This window comes from Balaenoptera borealis, assembly GCF_965194805.1.
Source record: "Balaenoptera borealis genome assembly, chromosome: 7".
NCBI lineage: Eukaryota > Metazoa > Chordata > Mammalia > Artiodactyla > Balaenopteridae > Balaenoptera > Balaenoptera borealis.
The window spans coordinates 70081989-70109400 of record NC_138864.1 but is presented as its reverse complement, the minus strand read 5'-3'; the positions used below and the strand labels follow the sequence as shown (position 1 = coordinate 70109400).

Sequence of the window (27412 nt, the reverse complement as noted above, 5' to 3'; positions counted from 1 at the left end):
CCAGAGCTTCCACCATGCCACAGTAAAATTGTTTATGTACTTTCCTACATTTATGAAGCTTGGCAAAGGTGGTGGTGGACAGAGCGTCTAAAGAGAAAGGCAAAGGGTAAGCTCTCAGGCCCATGGCATGGGCAAGGACATGAGAAAATCACTCCAAAAACGGCAACTACCCAAATAGCCTCCCTGCCGAATTTGTCCCTGGAGCATTTCTCTCTCCAGACCCCACTCTGGAAATGGGGCATGTAAACATACTTGGGAATTCTTAGAGGCACTTAAAATTATCTGCTGGCTTCCCACCTCTAAAAAGACTAGACCAGTTATACTTCTACCTCCAGGTTATTTTTTTTAAATTGTGGGTTTTTTGATTGTCACACTGATTGGGGGCCATTCATATTTACTGGGCAAATGTTAGGGATGTCAATGTTATGCAAGTTTGGGGCAGTCCTGCACAAAGAATTGTTCTGCATTCCATATATGACTTTCGTATGTCCAGCTGGACAGTCATGAATGTGGACAAACTTATGCATTATTTGAACTGAAAATCTAACTCCATTTTACATACAAGCACAATATATTTATTACAGCTTTAATATATCCTAAACTTTCTAAGAATAAAACTTTATACTCTGTCCAGAAGTTTTTTCTAAGTTGTTCATTGATTTGGAAATTTGCATAACTGTTGGGAAAATTGCAACATTACTCAAGGGATTTAGTTGTCTATATAACACATTTGTCTTCATTTGTATCTGTAGTTGTTGAATTCAAGAGTGACTCTGCCTCTAATTGCCAGGTTCTGACTACTTTATTATGTCTTTCAATGTAGTTATTCCCAAGCAAATTGGGAAATATATTACTGGAATATATATCATTTTATTAGAAATTATTGTTCTTTTATTTCTAACTTATATCATGCTTAAGGCATTGTCTTGATTTTAAAAAAAAAAGTAATAGGTGTATATAGGTTATATTGCCTATGAATTTCATTTTACAATTTTAAAGGGGGATTAACAAAATATTTGTAAAAGGTGGCATTTGTCCCATTGGGATTGAGAAACACTAGACATTTTTATCACTAGGTGATTAAAAAAGGGAGGAGTCATGAATGTGGGTTGTGTAAAATGCCCATTGCCTACACATTGTACCCCTCCTCAGTTTAACTGAAGGAAAATTACAAGTATTCAGGTCAAGGAGGGTCAAAAAATGTGCTTTTGGGGTTGACCGTAAGTGCCTCAGTGTCAGATTTTTCAGTCGTTTGGTTTTAAGAGAGGAGTTTGTCAGTTCACAATACCAGAAGATCTGAAAGCAAAATAAAAACAAAATCCAGAACCTCTTCGGCTTCTCAGTCAACAAGGAAAGACTTGCAAGTGCTCAGAAGACTGTAAGTAAAGCAAAGCCCTATAAGATCGAAGACCTCTGCTTTCCTTTACGGAGCATTAACAAGCTCCAGAGAACAAGGGCTGCAAATAAGAAGAAAATAGATCAAAATTCTGACTCTTTACAGGTGAAAGTTTGCTTTTTTTAGAAATGACATTTTGATACACGCTACAATATGGATGGACCTAGAAAACATTATGCTTGGTGAAATAAGTCAGACACAGAACAAATATTGTATGATTCCAACTTATATGAGATACCTACAATACACAGATTCATAGAGAAAGAAAGAATAGAGGTGTTACCAGGGGCATTGGGCTAGTTAAATAATAACTAGGAGCAGAGATTTTTTTTTTGTCTTTTCTGGCTGTGCCACGCGGCTTGTGGGAATCTTAGTTTCTGACCAGGGATGAAATCTGGGCCTGCAGCAGTGAAAGCACCGAGTCTTAACAACTGGACCGCCAGGGAATTCCCGGAGCATAGATTTTTTTTTATTGGAGATGGTAAAAAAAATTTTGGGTATAGATAGTGGTGATGGTTATACAACATTGTGAATGAATTTAATGCCACTGAATTGTACACTTATGAATGGCTAAAATGATGAATACTATGTTATATATATTTTTTTACCACAGTAAAAAAATAAAATCAAAAAACAAAGTTTGCCTTTTTTAAAAAAAGTTCGACCTCCAAATATAGTTCTATTCCTACAGTTTGTAGATTTTTAAATCCCATGCCTTCCCACTCACAGCCTTTCTTTCCAACTCTGTAATATTAAGCCATAAACACCATTTTATTGGGGGGCTGGGGGAAGAAAAAGAACAAGTTCTGTGAAAGAAACTTCCACATTGTTCTTTACTCTCACATCTTCAAATGCCGCTTTTAAAATAAAGGAGAAAAGATGACTGTTTGACATATATGGGAGATCTATCGTGCTCCAAATAAATTTTAATGAATGCAAAAGGCCTTAAACTCCTTTTCTTGGGCCGTCTTGCCTGCTACTCCCTTTGAAAGCAGTTTAATTTCTCTGAGCAGAGGCTGGGGCCTGTGCTTGCTGACACACTCATACACACGACCGTTTCCTTACAGCAGAAAAAAAAGGGGGTATAAAAAAATAAAGTAATCTGCTCCAATATCTAATTTGGGGGTTTGGTTTCATTTTCTAGCTAATTTTTTTTAACTGAAAGCAGTTTCTAAAAATTATCATTTTTCCAGATAGTTTTTCTCATGCTCTTTTATCGTAAGAGCAGATTTCCACCCTGTGGACAGAGAATCAAGAAGACACAAGCCTAAACAGGGCCCATAAGTTCTTCTGTCACATTTGGAAGGTGGAGGGCCAGGCTGATTTGTCCTCCCCACTCTCCCCTCGTGGGGCTTCAGTCTCTCTAGGCCCGTCTATGACTTAAGTCAGGCTTCCATGGGCCATGGTATATTTTTAAGTCCCTTATTTTCTGATTGAGAGGCTGCTTTGAATACCTATCTGCATAGTTTTGTTACCCTGTGAGTGAAAAATCTCTATCTAAATGCATATCTCTATATCTCTCTTTATATAAATATATACATAATATTAGCCAGAGATGTAAAACCTCTTTGTTCCAGCAGTCGAGCCGCCAGGTGGACCATTAAATCTACATGGATAGGCAGACAGGCTTCGGCTGAGCACTGCACAGAATCCCCGACCTGGGCGTTTCCATCACAGGTCAGAGGCCAACTGAAGCAATATCAGCCTCTAGGTCACCTGGGTAGAGCAATAGAAACTTCAAAAAAAGCCTGCCTTCTTGGAGACATCAAAGTTTTTTTTTTTCCTTTTTTAATTTTGTGGGTAAGGCAAATAATAGAGTCTTTGTGCTTTATCAGAAAAGTTAATGAAGTTTACTTCTTTAGAACTTGGAGTGAATAGTAAACAAAATTATGTTGTCACTCTCCCTGGAGTACATCCCAGTGCTGTCACATTAAGCGAACTTATTTCTTCTCGTGGGACCACAGTGCCTGATGGCTTGTGCAGAAAGAGCTAGAGAATAGGAAGATATGATGCATTTGGAGCCATGTGTGAAGGGAATGACAAGCAGATGAGCTTTTTAAGTGTTTACAATTTTAAGACCTTTAGGGAGACTGACTTCGGGCCACCCTGTGTGTCTGTGGGGACTTTGTTCTGAAATGTAGTGAGATAGCCTCAGCCCTCAAGTCTCTCGCAGTCAGAGGACAGGCAGCTGGGCGCCGAGGAAGGTGCGGCACTTCACTAGGGGACAGCACTGCATTTTGAGGAGACTTCAGGGAACGTCACCAGACCACGGCCTGCTTGGCCTGGACTAGACAGGTTTAACGAAGGCAAGGGAGGAGAAAGAGGAGCCTAGACAGCACCATAACGACACACCTCTCTCCTCCCCGATTGCATTTCTCTGCTGCTGACAGCCTCTGGAGCAAAGTCATGGCAGAGCATGATGACTAGCTGCCAACAGAAGGAGAGGGCATGGAGCAGGCTGGTCAAAAACCCTAACCCAGAGTTTGGAAAGTTGTCTCCCAAATGGCAACAGGTCTTTGGGAGTAAACAATTTAGTTCATTTCGAGGAAGAAATATTTATGATTAAACATGACAGGTATAAAACGCTGGGAGAAACAATTTTACGGGCTGCAAGAAAAAGAGAGAGCGTTTACCCCTGCTCAGAGTGTTAAAAACCTTTCTCCCCCCTGTAGTCTTTGGCAGCAGATGGTACTCACTGGCAGGAGACCTGGTATTGCTTTTCCCTAGTCCCTAGTAAAGTTGCTCTGGACTCTGGCTGGCGCCCTTTTGGATCGTCACCACTGACTACATTTCAAGTGGCATGTGGGGTGTAGCTGGTGGGAGAACTGGGTTCTCTTGTGGTCAAGGAGCATTCAAAAGAGCAGGAGAGGGCTTCCCTGGTGGCACAGTGGTTAAGAATCCACCTAACAATGCAAGGGACAAGCGTTCGAGCCCTGGTCCGGGAAGATCCCACATGCCGCGAAGCAACTAAGCCCGTGTGCCACAACTACTGAAGCCCGCGCTCTAGAGCCCGTGCTCTGCAACGAGAGAAGCCACCGCCATGTGAAGCCTGTGCATCGCAACGAAGAGCAGCCCCCGCGAACCGCAACTAGAGAAAGCCCGCGCGCAGCAACAAAGACCCAATGCAGCCAAAGATTAAAAAAAAAGAGCAGGAGAAGGAACAGCCACGTCAAGGCCTGGCTTGTCCATGGGACCTGCTTTTGCCAGGAACCACGGGACGCCCGACCCCAGTACAAGGAAGGCCACATGGAGAAGCTGGCAAAGGAACTGGCCATCGGCAGGGCAAAGGAAGCAGCTTCTGTGGGTTTTCGAAGCAGCCACACTGCCAGTGTTACACAATGTGATACGATGGGGGGGGGGGGGCGCGGAAAGTGGTCTTTCTTGCTTTTCCAAATTAAGATAGACTTTCTTTGAAAAATTAATAAAGAATAAGTTTTTTAGAGTGAAAAATGATCTGGAGCCATTTGCCCATTAGCCGATGAAATAAATGGCATATGAATGTTCGAAAGGGAAATGGATAAACTGCAGTTTCACTCAGCTCCCTCCAAACGCTGAGACAGACAAGCTTGTTTCATCCTGGTCAGGAGCATGTGGTTTGATGGTCAGAGGACGGGCAAGGGAGTCAGAAAGTCTGGGTTGCATTCCCAGCTTTGCCGCTGACTCACTGGGTAACCTTGACCAATGGTTGCACCCTCTGTGTCCCCATCCAGAAAATGGGGATTTAATGACAGCCCCCAGAAAGGAATGTTTGAGCAGTTTCTAGGCACATGGGGTTAGATATTTTGAGGTCCCAGGCAGGCGAAGATGGCAAGATATCCAAACTTAATTTTCTTGCACAGGGAATCATGGTTGAGAGCTTTTAGAAACAATTGGGGTTGAGAACACGATAAATCCCCATAACTGTCAGAGGTAACCTTTGATATATGGCTTTAAAAACTCTCAAATCTTTAAAGCCACCCCGTCACCTTCCAAGGTTTCATGCTATTGGACTCTGTGAATTTATTTGAAAACGATTTAAAATTAAATTCCATGGCACTGAGTCATCTCCTGCCAGCCACTAAATACTAAGATGAAAATCTCTTGTGACATTTAACACAATGGCTGTTCAGAGGTCTTGCATTAGATATTTTAAAGACTTTCATATTTTGGTTTGCTGCCTTCCATAGGAATATTAATAGTTTGAAACACTGCTAATTATTTTCAGCCAGAATATGAATACCTCAGATTTGGGACAAAGACACTCCTCTTTCACTGGCTCTGTTCTTTGCTTGTCCTATAGAGATTCTTTCTTGTGAGGAGCCTAATTGGTGCTGTGAAAATAGTAACTGAAAGAACAAGTGTCAGGGATCCTGCATTCTTGTCCTGGCATTTCTATTCTGGTGAATAAGTAACTTAGTCCATCTAGGCATCAGTTTCCCTGTTTGTAGTATTTGTAGTATGAGGGTGTGTCTCAAAGCTTTCTGTTTTTGCTGTTGCCATAGACCCCTTCTTTCAAAAGAAGCATTATGCATCATTCTAGGATTAAAAAGATGGAAAAGAGGGACCTCAGCCCTTCTCTGCTCTGCTGACAAGCCCAGGTCAGCAACTTTGTGAAACCCAGCATAAATACCACTGGCTAGAGTCCTTCAAGTCGTTTTCATATATGAGAATCTGTGGGTGAGAAGAGAGAGGAGGAATTGGGTATGTTTACAGCCAATCAATGCACGTTAGTAACAACTGCTGAATCCAAAGATGCCTATTTTTGGTTTTGGTCCAGTCATTAAAAATAGAAGGCTTTCTACAGATTTAATGTGATCACTATCAAATTATCTATGACATTTTTCACAGAACTAGAACAAATAATCCTAAAATTTATATGGAACCACAAAAGACCCAGAATTGCCAAAGCAATACTAAGGAAAACAGAACAAAGCTGGAGGCATAACCCTCCCAGACTTCAGACAATACTACAAAGCTAAAGTAATCAACGTAGCATGGTATTAGCACAAAAATAGACATAGAGATCAATGGAACAGAAAAGAGAGCCCAGAAATAAACCCACACACCTACAGTCAATTAGTCTTCGAAAAAGGAGGCAAGAATATACAATGGAGAAAAGACAGTCTCTTTAGCAAGTGTTGTTGGGAAAGCTGGACAGCCTCATGTAAATCCATGAAATTAGAACACTCACTTACACCACACACAAAAATAAACTCAAAATGGTTTAAAGGCCTAAATATAAAATATGACACCATAAAACTACAAGAGAACATATGCAAAACATTCTCTGACATAAATCGTAGCAGTGTTTTCTTAGATCCGTCTCCCAAGGCAAAAGAAATAAAAGCAAAAATAAACAAATGGGACCTAATCAAACTTAAAAGCTTTTGCACAACAGAGGAAACCACAAACAAAATGAAAAGAAAACCTATGGACTGGGAGAAAGTATTTGTAAATGATGCAACTGATAAGGGGTTGATTTCCAAAATATACAAATAGCTTATACAACTTAATGTCATAAAGCCAAACAACCCAATCAAAAATGGGCAGAAGATCTACATAGACATTTCTCCAAAGAAGACATAAAGATAGCCAACAGGCACATGGAAAGATGATCAGCATCGCTTATTATTAGAGAAATCCAAATCAAAACCACAATGCGGTATCACCTCACACTGGTCAGAATGGCCATCATCAGAAAGCCTACAAATAATGAACGCTGGAGAGGGTGTGGAGAAAAGAGAACCCTCTTACACTGTTGGTGGGAATATAAATTGCTGCAGCTGCTATAGAAAACAGTATGGAGATTCCTTAAAAAACTAAAAATAGAGTTACCATATGATCCAGCAATCCCACTCCTGGGCATATATCTGGAAAAGAAGAAAACTAATTCAAAAAGATACATGCACCCCAATGTTCATAGCGGCACTATTTACAATAGCCAGGACATGGAAGCAACATAAATGTCCATCAACAGATGAATGGATAAAGAAGATGTGGTACATATATACAATGGAATATTACTCAGCCATAAAAAATAATGAAATAATGCCATTTGCAGCAACATGGATGGACCTAGAGGTTATCAGACTAAGTGAAGTAAGTCAGACAAAGACAAATATTATATGATATCACTTATATGTGGAATCTAAAAAATAATACCAATGAATTTATTTACAAAACAGAAACAGACTCACAGACATAGAAAACAAATGTATGGTTACCAAAGGGAAAAGGGGGGAGGGATAAATTAGGAGTATGGGATTAATAGATACACACTACTACATATAAAATAAACAACAACATCCTACTGTATAGTACAGGGAACTATATTCAGTATCTTATAATAATCTATAATGGAAAATAATCTGAAAAAATATGTATGTATAACTGAATCACTTTGCTGTACACCTGAAACTAACACAGTATTGTAAATCAACTATACTTCAATAAAAAAAAGAAACTATTTCAGATAAAACAAAGTAAGCTGAAATTTTAAAAAGAAGGTTTTAAAAGTTTGGATGAAAGCCACTTTGTAGTGCCCTTTTTGATATGCCCATGACCTATACTCACATAAAGTACATGTAGTTACTCTCATTTAACTATAATGCCCCATTCTTTAATTATTCCTGATGAATAAAATTCACTGTGTTTTGTGCATAGAAGTTTTTCCTGACTTGAGTGGTTTCCTTTAAAGAAACAAAACCCTCATAAAATATTTTCTGTTAAGAGCTTCTTTTTCCTCCAAAGTGAAAATAGCTTTACAAACTATTGAAGATACACATGCTTACTTTCATAGTTTTTAAAGACATTTAAAAAAAAAATTATACAGCATATAAAGTAGAAGAATAAATTTACCTGTGATCCCAGGTACAACTGCTGGTGTATGACATCAGGTACAATTGCTGTTAACATTTCCACATATTTCTTTGAAGTCTTTTTCTATGCACACACTCTGCTACATATCGTGTAAAACATGTTTTGAGAAAAGCAAAAAAATAACCTCATACATTTATTTATGCAACTATAGATATCCTGAATACATACATATCCTGAAAAAAAATACATAGACAGACACACACATATACATATTTCACTGTCTATAGAGATAGATTTCATCATCTTCTGTGGTTATACAGTATTTCAATTAATGAATGTATCATCAGTTTTTTTCACTGAAGGACATTTAATTTTTCCAATATTTGCCTTTATAAACAACAGTGTGATGAACATTTTTGTACATATATTTTTGTGTAGTGCCCAATTATTTCTATTGAATGTATTTCTTAAAGTGGAACTCAAACTGTACACACATGTGCAGTTTTAGTATTGGCTATGAGAAAAGTTGGTACAACGTATAGTAGTAATATGTGGCATCTGGTATGGAAATACTGAAAGGTTTGGATTTTATTAGAAAAAAGAATGACATTGCTTCTTGGAAATGCTTTTTCATTGACTTTAAAATGCTTGGTCTTTGTTGATTAAGGACCAAACTGAATGCTCTGAAAGGGGTAATAACTGACCAGAAAAGTTCACTTAAGAAAAATGGTTACACAACCATATGATTGGGTCCCCAGCTGGAATACTTAGTGGATTTCTAAGGCTCACAACTATTTTGAAACTTAAGGAATACAAATACCTTATCCTTGTTCATTGAGAATAATTCCCTCCCTTCATTCTTTTATTTTTTAAATATTCACATGACCTATATTTTCAAATGATGATTAGATGCAGACAAAAATAGGGTTAAATTGATGGATAACGGGGAAAATGTTTAATCCAGAAGCAATTATACCACAACATGTCCCTCTCTTAAGTAATCTTAGAGATTACTAATCTCAATGACTTGCCCCTGAAGGATGAAACTAAATTGTTTGAGACCATCACTTTGATATTATTGAATGAGTTAAGGAAGAAGTACTATTATTTTTGTGTTAAGAATTCATCTAGGGGCTTCCCTGGTGGCGCAGTGGTTGAGAATCTGCCTGCCAGTGCAGGGCACACGGGTTCGAGCCCTGGTCTGGGAAGATCCCACATGCCGCAGAGCAACTGGGCCCGTGAGCCACAAGTACTGAGCCTGCGCGTCTGGAGCCTGTGCTCCGCAACAAGAGAGGCCGCGATAATGAGAGGCCCGCGCACCGCGATGAAGAGTGGCCCCCACTTGCCGCAACTAGAGAAAGCCCTCGCACAGAAACGAAGACCCAACACAGCCATAAATAATAACTAAATAACTAAATAAATAACCCCCCAAAAAAAGTTAAAAAAAAAAAGAATTCATCTACTGTGCTGTACAATGATGGCCTGTCACTCTTGACAACATAGAAAAGAGATCCACTTTGATCTCTAGAAAGTTAAAGCTGCAGGCAGGAATCAGTGTGGATGATAGACTTCCTGTTCCAGACTCTCAAACACAGAAACTCCAGGACAGGAGGAAAACCTATCCTATAACAAATGGGAGAGTTACCTTCAACAGAAACTGCCCTTCTATGTAATAAACACCTTTCAAAATATGTAGACAACTGGAGAATCTTATTTCTACCAACACTACTGCCATCATCTCAAAATTCCACATCTTTTTCAGACATTAGAAATATAAATCAACTGGCTTAATTTGAAACCTGTGACTCCTTTTTTAAAATTAATTTTTATTGGAGTATAGTTGATTTACAATGTTTTGTTAGTTTCTGCTGTACAGCAAAGTGAATCAGTTATACATATACATATAGCCACTCTTTTTTAGATTCTTTTCCCATATAGGTCGTTACAGAGTATTGAGTAGAGTTACCTGTGCTATACAGCAGGTCCTTATTAGTTATCTATTTTATATATAATAGTGTGTATATGTCAATCCCAACCTCCCAACTTATCCCCCTCTCCTTTCCCCCTTGGTAACGATAAGTTTGTTTTCTACATCTGTGACTATATCTCTCTTTTGTAAATAAGTTCATTTGTACCATTTTTTAAGATTCCACATATAAGTGATATATGATATTTGTCTTTGTCTGACTTACTTCACTCAGTATGACAATCTCTAGGTCCATCTATGTCACTGCAAATGGCATTATTTCATTCTTTTTTTATGGCTGAGTATTCCATTGTATATATGTACCACATCTTCTTTATCCATTCATCTGTCGATGGACATTTAGGTTGCTTCCATGTCTTGGCTATGGTAAACAGTGTTGCAATGAACATTGGGATGCATGTATCTTTTCAAATTATGAAACCTGTGACTCTTAATGAGACAAGTTAGTGAAAGGATTAATTAACAGCTGTCCACAAATATTCAAAGCACCCATCAGTCTCTTCTGAATAAATGGAAAGGACAACAGATAAAGCCTAAGAAGGTGCTTTGTGACTAGAATTTGCCATACTACTGTGAGTTATTATTAACACATTTAAAGAAAAGTTGAACAGACAATGGCTAATTTGAACCAACCTATTAATCTAGAATTACTTATGATGGAAAAGAAATTTTTATAAATGGAATTAGACACAGGCTTCAAGAATACAAGTGCTATAACAAAGAAGAGGCTAACTGATTGTTTCTCTCCATCTTTATTCTACCTCTTCTCAGTCCCCTTCCCCCCCCAGAATACAGGTTTAAGTTTAATCTAGAGCTTTAAATTAGATGTTAGAAATATTTTTTGATGATGCTTATATTTTAACTACTGCAATGGGACTATAAAACAACATATAAAATCAATTTCCCTAGAAAATGTGTAATAATAAGGTTGCTATTATTGGTCTGGGTTGATTTGACTCTTAGAGAGACATAAAAAGAGGGGATCCTGAAAACTTTTTAGTTCCTTGAGTCTGTACCATACTTTGGACTCTGCCTCATCTGAGTGTTAGGAAGTCCTGGGCAATTAACCTCTATGATTCTGCAAGTAATCTCTATTTGGGAGAAAGTTTATTCTAATAATGAGTGGATATGGTTCAGATATTTATTTCCCTTCATTTTCCCAACATCTACAGAGAGGTATTCTGCCTCAGTATTAACATTATTTATTTTCTCTTCCTGATGATATCATTGTGGCCTACTTGATTTTAAAGATTTGATTATACATTTTTACACACACATTCATTAATAATGGAAAATAAAAAAAGATACATTCATACCAAGTAATTCTGCCTAAGGAAATTTGAGCTTTTTTGTGTGTTTTAACCTGTTGACCAGAGCTGGCCATTTGCATGAACTAAAAAGGCAGCCACTGACTACAATGATTGGTTGAGGGACATAGCTCCAACACGTTATACCCTTATCCTCCCTGTATTTGTCAAATTGCCTGAAGATCTTAACATTAGGATAATTCTTAGGATAATTCTTGAATGGCCTTAAGGACCCAAGAGTTTGAATTTACGTGGGAGAAGAAATATACTACTTGGTTAATATAGCAGCCTGGTTAATTTATATGGTCACCGCAATATTCCACTAGGCAGAGAACAGATCTCAGAGGGAAAATGAAGGCAAAGACAAGAATTGAAAGGAAGTTGATAGTGTAAGTGTGGGAACAGAGGTTCCTGCCCAGGCCCAATCCTGGATGCCCACAGAAAGGCTTGATGTTAGGTCTTACTTGGCCCTACTGCCTAGCAAAGGGTCTGGTGCTGAATGAATAAATAAAGGAATGAATATGTGGGTGTCAAGGTGAGAGGGTGTTTAGTAAGTGTTGATGGTGGAGGTGGCCTCATAAAAATGAGAGTACCTAGATGGTGGTGGTATGGATATATAGGGAATAAATTTAATTTTTTTAAGGGTGCCTCTCAAGATCTGGAATTTGTTTTGGGAACAGTCCCCCATAGCAGTTGCCTCTGGTGGGATTTTCTGAGGGTAGAAGTGGCAGGGTCCTCTTTTATGGCCTCTCTTTCTGTATACTAGCCCACAGTGTCAGCCATATTTTCCTCAGGGCCATTGCACAGACCACCACCAAGGAACTCAGTCCTCTGTCCAGTGTACCTTGCTGATGGGGACATCAATCTTCCTCATAGTTGTTCCTCCCAGGTTTTCATAATAAAAATGTTCTCAGCTATTTGGGCAAGGACTTTTTTTTCCCAGACGAGATGCAAAAATACCTCTTTGCACTGGGCCTATCTCATATGTCTTTTCAAAGCAGCATGGGGGAAAAAAAGGACTTAGAAGATATTCACAGTTTTTCACAGTAAACTCAAACCTTTCTGATGTGGGTTCCTGACATCTTTGGCTGAACTGAGCAGCTGGGGGGCGAGGAGGAGGTAATGGTGGTTAAGTAATTTCCAGCACTCAACCACCATCCTGTTTGGGTTGAGGGCCTCAAGTAACACACTTGGTGGGAGGCCTGGGCTGAGCAGGATGAGTCTTCCTCCCAGGGAGCCAAGGAGAACACAAGATCATTATCAATAAGGTTCAGGAGCTGCTGCAGAAGGCTTGGGCCGTGGCTGTCCCCAAATACCCACTGCCAGGGAGTCCACAGAGCAGCACGGGCTGTGACCTCAAAGGGATGGAGGAAACTGCCACGCTGGTCTGGGGTCAAACTGTGTGTGGTGACAGGGAAAGGAATGTGGACTTTGGCTGAGTGAAGAGAGGAAATATGGGAACCTAGGAGAAGAGCCACCTGAATTTGTTGAAGATTTACCACCAGCCAGGGAGGGTAATGTTTCTTGACCCTCAAGATGTGGTTTAGGGAGCCCCAATCTATTAGCTGCTTTGAGAAGTCTCACTCTCTATTGGGTACCATCTCAACAAACAACATGAGCTCTTTAGTGGGGGAGAGAACTAATTGTTGGGTCCATTCCATGGAGAGTCAAGGTACATCAAAGGAAGAAGTCATTTCATAAGCACACAGATTTGTCCTTGACTTGGATTGTTGTAAAACTAATTTGCAACTAGAAATTACAGAAAACTCTCAAAGGGGGAAATTACTTAGTAAAGTCTTAATTACAGCTGTGAATGGTGGAATCCAGCAGGTTGGATTAGGAACAGGAATATCTGGGATGGAGCCCATTGTCTTCCATTTTCTAGTTGTGATGGATTTGAGTAAGTCACAAAACCTGAGTTTCAGTTTCATTCCTATAAAATGAGGATAATCATTCCTTTCCTATGTCTCTCACAGTGTTGTTGTGAAGGCCATAGGTGGAGAACATTCTTTCAATTCTAAAGTTCCATACAAGTGCAAAGATTTATATTTGCTAGACATCAGATACCTTTCCTCCCATTTCCTAAACGCCACTCTGCCACTGCACAGAATACAAAAGGTTGACTCACAGTAAATACTAAAACAAAGAAACAAAAAAAATCATGCAGCTATAGAGCAAATGTTGTGATGGAATGATCTCACATTGCAACAACCAATGGGATAGTCCTAGTCCTATACAGTTGGAGTTCCAAAGCCCAGCTAGTTGCATGTTATTGTCAAGGCCTGCATTCAGAAAACTTCAACATTTACCTTTATTTTATTTTATTTTTTTATAACTTAACCCACTGCTTCTTAGCTGATTAGCACAGACATAAACCAGAAAAGACTGCTCTGTGACCTCAGAAGTTTGAACAAATAATACTCCATCCAGGTTGTAATTACACAAGAGATATAACAAAGACAAATGTGGACCATTTGTAATAACCTCTGAATGTTGATATGAAACTGTTCACGTCCAGCTGATTTCTATAGAGAGTAAAATAAAAAGGAATCAAAATATTATGTACTAGTAATATGAGGTAAGACTCTAAGAAGTATAATTCAACTTCTATTACTGATGGAAATGCTCTAGGAATAGAAAAAAAACCAGAGAAAACTGCATTGTTAAAGACCTTAAGTCCTTCAGAGCTGCCTTAAATCCTTTTTATAACAAGACAGGACATAAACCAATGCAGATAGACACACATTAAAATATGTCCAGAATTCTTCCCTGCACATATTTTTAGTCTATTTCTACCTGGCCAAAAGGAATACAGAATTAGAAAAAGTGGCTGGTGAAATAAATCTCCACAAGGAAACCAAATAATCATTTAGTCCAATAACTGAAGACAAACATTAAAAGAAGGTGCTTTTTTGGTTTGTTATTGTACCTCTATTGCTCTTCACTGCCCCCCCCCCACCATAATAGTAGTTTTAGGGGCTTATCTTCTACTTCTCTTTGTTTTACACGTCACTGTCATACTCTGCATAACTGAAATGGCCACTGGGACTGGGAATGCAGGGGAATTCTGACATGAAATCTATACGAACTATTTATACACCTCTTAATCAGCCAATTTAATTGAACGTTCAAATAAATGTCTAGGATTAGGGGAGGAGTTACTTAAATTTAGACTCAGCAGCATGATGAACTATATTATGTAGTCATTTAAATAAATGAAAAATATTTATAATATAATGTAAGGGAGAGTTAGTATAATTCAAAATATGATTGCACATTATCTGAAATCTATGTACACGCAGAAGGTGAACTGTAGTAACATATGGGGATTGTGGTCATGTGCTTGCTGATAACATTACCTTTAATACTATTTTGGAATTGCATTTAAAAACATTAATGTTGCTTCTTTTTCAGTCTGAAAAATGGTTGTTCAGCTGCCATTTTGATCCCCATAAAAAAGAAGAAGAATCCAGGACCTCTTCAACATTCAATTTAGTGTAGATTTTTTATTTTCTAATACACTCTGAAAGATATTGTATTCACGCTGTTTAATGTTTTTCTCTGAATGATATCCAAACTTCTATTTCTGCCCTCACAAGTGCAATATTGCCTGAATTTTTTTTTGGCTGCGTTGGGTCTTCGTTGCTGCACACGGGCTTTCTCTAGTTGCGGCGAGCAGGAGCTACTCTTCGTTTCGCTGCGCAGTCTTCTCAATGCGGTAGCTTCTCCTGTTGCGGAGTGTGGGCTCTAGGCGTGCCAGCTTCAGTAGTTGCAGCACGCAGGCTCAGTAGTTGTGACATGTGGGCTTTAGGGCACGCGAACTTCAGTAGTTGTGGCTCAAGGGCTCTAGAACGCAGGCTCAGTAGTTGTGGCACACAGGCTTAGTTGCTCTGCAGCATGTGGGATCTTCCCGGACCAGGGATCGAACCCATGTCCACTGCATTGGCAGGCGGATTCTTAACCACTCTGCCACCAGGTAAGTCCTGCCTGAATTTAACAACTATTTTTTTTTAACAACTATTTAATCTATTTCTCTTGAATAAATACTTTTCTTTACTAAGCTCTTAAGAGGTACATATGTAATAAGTTTTTTGGTAATATGCACCATGATATCTTTCCATTTCATTTAAATTTGATTTTTAAAAATTAATTGGCATTTCTAAAACACTATGGAAAGTGCTGATGAAGAGAGAAACCAGAGCAACGGTGAAAGAAACTGATAAATTGCTCTTATGTTCCTGAAAATCCTACAGTTTCAGATTCAGTCAAAATGTAGTGAGAGCCTATGTACCTTAACAGGCACCACACTTGACCCATTGAATGACTTTTCACTCAACTTCCCAGACTCTATGCCATCGGATTATTTGCTCCATTCTACAAATGGGCACACTGAGGTTCAGAGAGGTTCAGTCATCGACAAAAGTCACAGAGCTGGTGAGAGGCTGGATTTTAACTCCAGTCTTCTGATTTCAGATCTAGGGCTCTTTTGACCAGAGCTTGCTCTAATATATTGAATTTGATAAATTCATCCTTTTTACATAGATAGGTTTTTTTTTTGGTTTTTCTTTTAAATTCAAGTAATAGTCCACAAAATAATCACATCTCAAAGTGAATAAATATAAAACTACATATGAGAAAGGCATATTTCTATTAAAAAATAGAAGGTAGGACTAGAAAAATGAGGTAGCTAAGATGGTAATATAATCACAAAGGACTCTGATAAAACTATTTGATTCTTAAATCAAGGTATGCCCGAGTGAGTGTAACGTTACCTGACCCACAGGTTGTAGATTAGTTTCTACCTGGCCAACATAAGTCTGGGCATGATTTCTTAGCTCTGCTAGTTATTGTAGGACTCCAGGCTGACAGATTTAAAATAGGGATCTCCTGTCTAAGTAGGGAAAATGGTACTGCGCAAAGGAGTGAGATGAGTGCCTTCTCGCTAGATGGGGCTTCTTGGAGCCATGAGGACTGGGCTGTTAGTTCAGTGGCCTAGTGCTTTGGACAGGCATGAGAACAGGAGGAGGATTCAAGGAACCAAACCAATCCAGTAAAAACAGGAAGTAAAATATTAGTATGAGATGGTAGATAAAAAAAAAATATACCCCAGAGGACCAGTGGGTAGGACAACTGGGTTTTAGTCCTGGGCCTTTCACTAAGGAGGTGGGTAAGTTTGGATAAATTACATGACCCTTTTGGACTTCTATTTTTCATATGTAAAATGATGAAATTGAATTACATGATCTACTATCTCTCCCAACTCCCATCTCTCTCCTTATGTTGTATTTTGCCAGGTATTCCTAATTGGCCAGTAGATCCAAAGATTCAGGACTGAGGGAAATCTAAAACCTTTGCTCACTGGGGCATTTCAAGACTCTGGGGAAAAGCATCTCTGTTTCAAATACTGATAGGCAATTTTTCTTTACTCATGATGATCCTGGTTTGATTGGATGATCAGTAACATTTTGAGAGAATTGGAAATTTTATAAACTTTTCCTCAAGATGGGCTCAAGAAATGCTTAAAATAAACAAATATCATGGAGCTGGAGAAATAAAAAGAACAACTAGTAAAAAGAGACCTTCTGTAGATAAGACTGGACTCAAGTCAGGCAGAAGTCCTTGGAAGAAGATATAGGGGTGAGTGGAAACCAGAGAAGTATTCATTCATTTATTCAACAAACTGGATACTTACCAAATTCAAGACTCTGTGCTGGTTAGTTAAGACATAATATTCGATTACAGATACTGTTTTCAAGGACTTTTATGTTCAGAGGTGACATAAACATATACATGAATAACAGTAATACAGGGTAGAAAACATTGTTTCACTAGAAATAGAAGTAAAGATAAAAGTGCCACTATGATCACAATGATGAAGGCACAACACCTTCTGATGATCAAAGATGTCAGGAAATGGCATTTGAACCAAAAGTGCAATAAAAGCTCACTGAAAGGAATCTAGGTAAAGGAGGTGAAAGACAGATGCAACTATAAACCATAGAGAGTAAATGTACTAATTCTGGGCCACTTATAACTGATTAGGATCCAACCCAGGGCAGGAACCCTCTGATCTCCCTGGCACCTTGGATCCAGCCTGCCATCCTTGGATCCTGAACTGTACTGTGAATGGAAGCAGAGCTTCTGTTTGTTTGCTGTTTTGTTTTGTTTTTTAAAATTAATTTATTTTTATTTTTGGCTGTCTTGGGTCTTTATTGCTGCGTGCAGGCTTTTCTCTAGTTGCAGCGAGCGGGGGCTACTCTTCCTTGCGGTGTGCGGGTTTCTCATTGGGTGGCTTCTCTTGTTACAGAGCTCGGGATCTAGGCGTGCGAGCTTCAGTAGTTGTGGCACTCGGGCTCAGTAGTTGTGGCTTACGGGCTCTAGAGCGCAGGCTCAGTAGTTGTGGTGCATGGGCTTAGTTGCTCTGCGGCATGCGGGATCTTCCCGGGCCAGGGCTCGAACCTGTGTCCCGGGCATTGGCAGGCAGATTCTTAACCACTGTGCCACCAGGGAAGCCCAGAGCTTCTGTTTTGAGATCATCTGGCTATTTTGATCATGTGAGCATACTACAGTTTTATGAAAGAAAGTTATTAATGTTTGCAATGATGTATTGAAGTGGTTAAAAGTTTAGAGTTGTCAGATTCTAACATACCTCAGGATTAGGTTTGAAGGAAGGCTTCCTTTTTTCCAGTTGTCTAAAGATGGAGCCAGATGCAGGGTGATTTAGTAGTAAGAGCCCAGGACTCAGAGCCAAGTCCCAGCTCCAGACCTCACTCAGGGTAAGACTTGATCACGTCACTTATCACTTTGAGCCTTAGCTTCATTATCTGTAAATGGGGTTTATAGAACTGCTCTGTCTACCTTACTAGATTCTTATAAGAACCAAATTAAATAAGGTTTTAAGTTAGTACTTTCGTCTTCCTTAATAGCAGGCATGTGTCGTGTGCATCTTTATCTCTTTAACCCCTAACCCTTAACGTTGCATATACCAGACCCTTGACCAATTATGTTCCATTGTGTTGTGTTGCCCTTTAAATAAACCACATCAGGCCCCTGCTATGCCCTTGCTTGGGAGTGTGGATTTGACTGTCCCAGTGGCTATTTATCCCTTTGGTCCATCACACCTGATCAAGGTGATCTTCTCTGATGAAATACAGTGTAGTCTTCCATTATATCATGCTGTTTTCCTGTGGTCACCATTCATCAACACAGTGTCATTTGTCATATAAAAGGATTTGCTATTCAAGAGCCTGGGGTCTGTTCTGTGTTAGCTAACAGTTATCCACCATTGGACGGCTAACAATACCACTCAGCGGGAAATCATGCTTTAAATGATTTGTTTTATTTTAGTCATGTCATCCTGTGTAGCTCTGCATTGCTTTATCTGGGCTATGGAAATAGTTTCGAGTGTGAGTGGTCAGAATCAAGCAGTGTTCTCTCACTTCATCGAATGTGGCACATACTTTCTCCGGAAAATCCTATGGACATTTTGCAGACCTGCTTATCTCAGGAAGACTGAAGTTTTTAGAAGGCTGCTCTTCCTATTTAGGGGTAAGTGGCAAGGGGAGGAAATGTTCGCTACTGTTTGGGTTGTGTTTTCTTAGCTTGGCAAAGGATTAGAACTTAATGGGATTGATTAATGACTCACACACGGGAGACAAGGTCCAGTAGTTTGGGCTGAATGAGGCTGACTGCCTATTTTGCTTTTCACTCTCCCAGGACCTTTAGCAACTGTAAAGTATCTATTTCCCCAGTTTACTCTTGGGGGTAGATTAGACCGAGAAGAAATGTATTTTGAGTAGACCTCAATGTACCTTATCTGCAGCTCTCTGGGGAATGTCACCCCCAAGAGAATGATATGTCTGATTTCATAGAGACAGTGGGGTTGAGCACTTAAACTCTTTTGAAATGGCTTTCCGAAATTATCTCATTTGATTTTATGAGATTTGCTTCCAGAACTTTTCATTTGGGAAGGTTAGACTATCAGACTGACTTGGTGGAGAAGTCAGCACCTTAGCAGGAAGATAAGACTCAGGATGTAAGTGCCCAGAGGTCTGGCACCACTCACCAGCCTGGCATGCCCTATTATAGTGGCTAGGCGTGTTTCTGTCCACCTTTCCACAGCCCCTTCCCAGCTGAAGTGCAAGTCCCTTAAGCGTAGAAACCAGATCTTACCCATATTTTGGTTCATCTGTTGATAGTGTTTCAATGTGTTAGCTGCTGCTGCTAATGAGTGTTTTCCTTATTAATGTATACATGTATGCAACAAATAATTGGACGTATTCTAGGCAATAAGGCTACGGATGTGAGCCAAACCAAGCTCCCTACCTTCATGGAGCTTGCTTTCTAATGGTGGAGAAAGCCTTCCATGAACAATCAAATTAATATTCAATCTTGTATCAGGTTGCTATGAGTGTGATAAAAAAAAATGAAGCAGATTAAAGGCATAGAGAGTCACCAGGAATACGGTTTTAGATCAGGCAGCCAGGAAAGGTCATTCAGAGGAAGTGACATTTGAGCAGGGGCCTGAATGGAGAAAGGAAGGGAGCCATGTCGATGTGTATCTAGGAAAAGTGCTTTCCAGGTAGAGGGACAGAGCAAGTACAAAGGTGGTATAGGACTGTGGTTAAGAAAATGGTCTCTGGAGTTTGGCTGACTAGGTTCAAATTCTGGCTCCTCCACTTATATCTCTGCATGAAATAATTATGATGACAATTGTTGGTGTTCTTTAAGTACTCACCACACATCAGTTACAATGCTAAACCTTTTACATAAGCTTTCCTGTTGAATTCTCACATCAACCCCACAAAGTCAGTACTATTATGGATCCTATTCTACCAACAAAGAAATGAGGCAAAAAGAGGTTACAATAGTGGAACCAGGATTCAATCCCTGCAGTTTGACTGGAGAGACAGTAGTTTTAAAACAAAATAAAATTTGGGATGAGCGTAGCCAGATGTGGGAAAATTGGGACACTTGCCCTTTGTAATGTCTCTCTCTCCTGCCAGTGACCTCTTTTCTTCCAACACTGCCTTGGGCCTTCTGAACTGGTTTGGGAGTGGTGTACCCATATGCATTACCACCTCTTTTTCTGGACTTTTCCACACAGAAATTATTCCTGGTTCCCACACCTTGGGGAACAGCCATCCTGGTCTTAGTGTAAACTGTCAAACTAAGTTCAGCAAAAGTGCCAGTGGGAATTGTGATTTAGCAGAAATAGCAGGAAATGATAAGTCTTGGCTTTGCAAGTAACCAGCTGTGTGACCTAGGTCAAGCAATTGGATCTCTGAGCCTCAGTTTCCTCCTACATAAAATGAATTGCTACTATTTCTACTCTCTTCTCACCTAATATTAAATATTATTTCTCCTGTAGAAATCAAATGAGGTCACACATGGTAAAGTAAAATGTAAAATAAAATGTAAGCTTTATTCAAGGACAGCATATTGTTATACATATGCAAACACATCCTGTGATGTTTAATTTCTTGATTATTAGAATATGTTACTGGGACAAACTTCTGGCCTTTTTTCATATTTCTGTTTCTGATGTCATACTTTACTACTCCTTCCAATTCTTCAAATTTCATTGCTCAGAACAATGAAAACTGGACTTTCACCAACAATTTACTTTAAAATGTTCGCTTCTTTAAAAACTAAAAATTAGAGCAGTTTGTACCTTTTGGAATTGAAGCTATTTGACTGTAATTTCAAACATGTGTATTTATTTTGTTGCACAGAAAAATCTCTGTTAACCAGAATGCTAAGAGGATTAAGAGGTTTTAAACAACTTATTCTTGGTTAACTAAAAGGCAAAAATGCATTAGAAACCCCTTTCTTTTTTTATACTGTAGACAATATTTTTGAAATACATCATTTACTTCTCTGATTTACGAAGTAGAGCCCAATGAGGATAACCAAATCTCTGTGTGTATATGTGTGTGTGCTTGCGTGCGTGTGAAGGCAGGGGGTGGGGGGAGAGAGAGAGAGATTATTATTATATTTTGGAGAACAGAATTGACACTTTGAACTTCTCTGTTCAGTGTACAACACTATATATACAGTCACAGGCAACATAAGAAATTGAATTAATGAAGAAATAACATTTAGAACATCACTTAGAATAATGAAGACTCATTACAAATTAAAAAGACGTTAATAATAAAATCTACATAGTGGTTAAGGGCTTAGGCTCAATGCCAGTCCACTTGGGTTGGAATCCTGGCTTGGTTACTTAGTAGCTCTGTGGCCCTGGATAAGTTACTTAACTTCTCTGGGTCCCTAATGTTCTCATCTGTAAAATTAGGATAATAATAATAATATCTACTTCACAGAGTTATTCAAGTAAAGGCAGTACCTGATGCATGGTAAGTGCCCTATAAAGGTTAGAATTATTTCTGTGTTGGTGGTGATGAGCACTTAACTATGTCTTTAACATACTAATCCACAACAACTCTGTGAAGCAGGTACTATTATTATTTTTATTTTACAGATGAGAAAATTAAATAGACAAAATGAGTAACTTGCCTAAGGCCACTTAGCTAGCACCACTGTGGCTGAGAACCCATCCCACACCTGTCTGGCTCCAAATCCATGGTCCTAACCTCCATCCTTAGCCAGTTTGGTCACATATTTCCTGATCTCAACCCTTCTTATCACCTATCCTATTTTTCGTTATTTACCTTTGTTCTCAGGGTTAGAATAAACAAAGCATTTATGAAATGGAATGGCACTGAAAAATCAAAATTGAGATCTGATAGTTTGACTCCATTTAATGAGGTTTTGGGGCATTGTTTGTTAGTGAACATGGTCCTTTAAATAAATCACATATTGGGAGTGGCCTTGAATAAATTATTTTAAAATTAATATTTCTTTTGCATCAAACCTACTAAAGTCATCACAAGATTTACCTAGAGCAATTTTATTCTGTTTGGCTTTGGGATGCTTGGGAAATTTTTTTCAGTTAATGTTCTGTCTTAGAATGTATTCTTCCAGAGGTCCAGGTTAAACTCTCAATGGTGCCTAGAACACCCACTTGGGTGCATATTTACATTATTTGACATGGGCAATGGATTGCTTGACAGATGTAGCCTGTGAAGATGTGAGGATGGGGTGAAGAAAGGTATGCATGATCAAGCCTGTCTTTTCCAGTAACAGTAATGGGTCATGGCTGCATTTTGAAGGGAAAGGGAAAATTACTTTTCCAACCCAGAGTATAAAACTATGACTCATGCTGGAATTGTTCCAGAATGTTGGTCAAATTATCCAGATTGACAACTAAAGCTTAAAGATCTTGGGAAGACAACGTAGAGGCTGAAATCCAGGGACAGACACATGGGAAGCTTAGATTCATTGGAAAAACATGAACTGGTTTGAGAAAAAGAATAAGAAAAGCAGAGTGTATAATATTAAAAAAAAAAATCAAAGAAATGCCTTTAAAATAACTTTCCTGATCTCCTTAGATAATCCTAGGAACTCCAAACTCCCTACCCAGCAAATTAATGGGATATCCAAAGAAAACCAATCCCTCCTTGTAAACAAAGTGGAAATTTCCTTCTTTCCAAAAGGGCCCCAGTCCCAGCCATAGAGGAAGCAAGGAGACGAAAACACATTTCTGCCTGAAATGACCTCCTATTTTAAGAAAAAACAACAGCCTCAAAAGAAGGAAAGGAAAAACAAAGTTCCACCCAGAAGGAAATTGTATGTAAACAGCCCAAAGGGAGACCAAGACTGAGAGGGCTGGAATACTGAAATAAGCAAGGAGCAAATGCCTCTGACATTGTCATTAGCCTCTGACAATATCAGAATCTGAGCTTTGAGACAACTGCTTTGTGATTGAAAAAAAAGGGTTGGGGTAAGGGAGGATCCGGACAAAAGCAAGCTCGTTGAGAGGTCCCTTCTGAAGCCGTGGAAAGTTTGATCTTTGAAGTCTGCCTATTTTTTCAGGACTCTGCTAGTGTGTAACCTGGGGGAGCTCAGCAACCACAAAGCGCTGGCTATAATTTTCTGCAATTTGTCACATGCCCTCTTCAAGCCCTGGTGAGATGGTTTTCTTTTGTTTTTAAGCTGCGAATGGTAGCAAGGTAATTCAGGCAAGATAAGAGCAAACTGGAATCTTCCTTGAGTTCATCTAAGCCTGGAAGCTACGCTAGCCCACTGGTGTATTTTAATTTTATTTTTTTCTGCATATGTATTCGGTTTGGCCCACACAGCACTCATTTTTCCCTCTCTTTCTGGATCCAACATTCAAAAATCAAGAGATTCCGAGTCAAAACTGGATTTCTATTTACTCTTGAAAAATCTGGTGACACGGGTCCCAGATTCCTGTGGGGTAACATCTGGAGCTGAATACCTGCTGCCCCTGCTCGCATGGAGCCTCCACAGGACATCCTGATAGTCCCCACTGTGCTGGCTCTACTCAGTTCTGTCACCTGTTTGCCCCACCCACGGAAACTTGTGCTGGGTTCTAAACTTATCCATAGACACTTTTAGGAGTATCCGCAGTCTAATCCAGGACTGCAGCAGCCTGCTGAGAAGGATTCTAAGGCCGGCTGGGCTTGGCACAGGCGTTATGATTAGTTGTTGATACTCTCTTTGGCCACAGAGGGAGTGGGTGGCAGCACAGATGCCATGTATTTGTCCTCTCTGATTAGCTACATCTCTGCTTTAAGCCTGTATCTTGCCTTTAAATAGGACCCAGGCTGCTTCTCAGTGCACTCTCTCCGTTAACGTTCTTGAAACCCAGTAGTGTTCATCTCATCTCAAAACCTCTAAACAAAACCTTATGGAATCTCATTGACTCTCTTGAAATCTCATTATTCCCACCTCCTTTCATAGGCCCTCAGCCACTTTACAAGCAGCTCCTGGTATAGTTCAAACAGAGCTCCAAATAAGTGAAAGAGAAAGCACTGATAACTTGTTTTAAGGTGATATGTGCTATGGCTTCTATTTATCTAACTGCCTATCTAACTGCCTATCTATCTATCTATCTATCCATCCATTTAGACTCCTAGCTGCCTGCCATAGGAGTCTGGCCTGCAGGTATTCGCTCTTCTTCTCTAAGTGGCTTTTCACATCCTCACCATGCCTCTCTATCTACTGTCCCTTGGCCAACCTCTATAATTAATGGAAGCCAGTACCTAACCAACCCTTTCACACAAAATGGCCCACTAGAAGTCCAGGGGTGGGAATCTTGGTGAGCTGCTTTTAAAAGACCTCTGACCCTTAAATGAAACCTCTCTGGTGCTTTTATGGATTCTGTTGTTGGACCCACAAAGACCCTTAAGAACAATGCCTGGAGCCAGCTGGTCCCTGCCATCATTGAAACCCAAAGGGAGGAGCCCCACAGGCAAGGAACTGCTCCCTAGATGTCTTGAAGTTGCTTGTATTTCAAAAGAATTCAGCTTACCACCACTGTGGCTTTTAGCCTCTCTAATAAAGCAGGTTTTAAAAAGCTAAAAACGTAATCTGCCTTTTAAATCTGCTCTTCCTGCTGAGTCTAAATGGGGTTGCAGCAAAATGCCTGGCCAGCATTAGAGTTCTCTGAAGCCAATCAACTGAAATAGGCTTGCTTGGGGGATTTGAAATATATTTGAAAACACTGCAGGGGTGGCGCAAAATAACTGAACAAAGGTGAATTACATGAAAGGAAGAAGCAGGTGGAGGTTTATAAAACTAAAGAATCACTTGTATATTTTGGAAACATCAGTAATTGAGACAGGGATGCTGACCTTAGAAGTTCATCTATCTGATCATAAAAATGGTTTTCATTTGGCATTAAAAAAAGATTGTGATAATGAACAAGGCTTCAAATACACAGCCCGGAATAGCCAAGGCTGTGTAAAATCCTTGAAGAAATACCTTTGTATCCAAAGAGAAGCTGAGGCTAAAACAGGTCACAGGCAAGGACGGGCATTACTGTGATGTTTTCTCAGCAGCTTTGAGTAGGGCAGCATCATACATTTTCTTCATCCTACTGAAAATGTGGAGTTCCCTGAGAGTTGATTGTTTGGTAACACAAACTCTAGTTTGCTCTTGTATCCCATGGAAAAAAGAAAATCAAGGTAAGAATTGCCATGGCAAAATCACTATAGATAAACTGTATTTTTTTGTGAAGACAAAATTAAGATTGTGGCATGTGACCCATTGTACTCAATAATTTCCTGAAAGGTAACGTACCTATGGATCAAAGTCATTTAGAATAAAGATGACTTATAGAGTAATAAATGTAAATTATGGGTTATCTAACAACATGCACATTTTCTGATAGGGCAAATTTGGGTGACTGCCCCCCCCCGCCCCCCCCCCGCGCTGCCCCCTGCCAAGGGACATCTCTCTAAGGCCTTAAGAGAGGCACGAGACCAGTTTTCCAGTAAATTTGCAGGTTGGATGACATGAGTTGTCTTACAATTTTACTTGGCCAAAGTGAGTTCTATACTTAAGGAAGAGGATAATTTAGCAGTGCAAAATACTCTGAAAATAATACATTTCTCTGCAAGAGGGTCTTTAATGTTGCTTTTCCTATATTTTCCTATACTTTGACTCTGTATGGAATATATAGAGAGTGGACAAAGTTGCCAGAAGTTCTTGTTCACTTTGTTGGATGATGGCATGGGGGTACAAACTTGAAAATGCAACTTTTGCCAGCACACAATTGCTTATTACCCTTTGAAGGCCAACATGTGTGCTGAAAGAAATGCCTCAGAACACTTGAGAAGGTGGATGCATATGAGTAAATTGCAAGGGTTTGAAGCATTGGTTTGGATAAGAATGGAAAAATTCAGTTGCTTAGCCAAGGCAGTTCCAAACAACTTTGATCTGGATATCTCAGGAGAAAGAGCTTGTGCCGTCCCAGCATTTTCTGGTTTTGGCTGGGAAAGTATATAGTAAAGAAATAAATACAAAATAAAACCCAAAGTTTTTAATGGGTTTTTAGAACTTCCACTTCTGGCTACAAATGGGAGACAAAAGGCAAATAGATATTGTTTTAAAAATGCTAAGCCAGGCCTTTTCTAACCTCAAGAAAACATTGGGGTTTGATTAGGTTCAGATTTGGGGCAAGTTTCAGGACAGTGTTTGTTCTAGCAACTTCCTCCCCATCTCTGTGGAAAGTGTTGGTCCGTTGTGGTTCTGGAAGCCATGCTCTGAAGGCTCTAGGCTGGGGCATCATGAGACAGGCTCCAAAATCTGTCATTTGTGCCTCTGCCCACGCTTCCTTCAGTGTGTTCCCTGGAGCCAGGCCTCCCCAACTGTATGAGCCTTTTCATGACTAAGCATAGCCCAGACCTCTTCTTGTCTCAGTGCTTTATGGTAGAATCTCTCTGTTTACCTCCCATCTCCAGGCATCTCTTGTGTTCATCCATCCCTGGCGCCTCAGATGAGCATTTGTTCCATTTCCGCCTTCAGCTGAACTTCATTTCACTTCTCTATCTAAGCTGCCCTTTGGATTCAGGGATATTTCTTATGTTAAGTCAGCAGGTACTTTTGGTTGCATTATTCATTTAGCTCTGGAAATCCACTTCTATCTGGGAGATATTTTCTAGAAGGAAAGATAGTGATGTCTCCTGTGAAATAAAAGGAGGACAGAGAGGAAATTAATATTTTGTGAGAGTCAAAAATGCTCCAGGCTTGGTCTAGAAGTTTAATCAAGGATCTCATTTAATCTTGATATCAATATAATATATAACATATTGCTGTAAATTATCAAAAGGGATAATTCATGTAAGATACTTAGCACACAGCCTGGCACATAGTAAGGAGTCAATAAATTTGAGTTATAATGATTATTTCTTAACTTTTTTCCTAGAAAGGAAGGGACTCATTAATCTGTTCATTTCAGTCAGGATCTCCTACAATGGCTTGCTATTTATAGGGCTCCATAAATGTTTGCTGAACATGACTGAGTGAATGGACTCTTGCCAGAAGTATCTT

General features: G+C 39.5%; 1 protein-coding gene across 2 annotated transcripts in view; it reads right to left on the bottom strand.

Annotated features, from left to right (window-relative positions):
* Positions 1-9643: 9643 nt before the first annotated feature.
* The window catches only part of SEM1 (SEM1 26S proteasome subunit), a 306555-nt gene continuing 288786 nt past the window's right edge, over positions 9644-27412 (bottom strand). The window contains exon 4 of one of the 2 annotated variants that reach the window (XM_082398705.1): positions 9644-14013. The gene's annotated coding sequence lies outside the window, so the exon portion shown is untranslated. Of the gene's footprint in view, positions 14014-20893; positions 27046-27412 lie in introns of those variants that run through there. The other variant, XM_082398702.1, reaches the window with a different exon arrangement.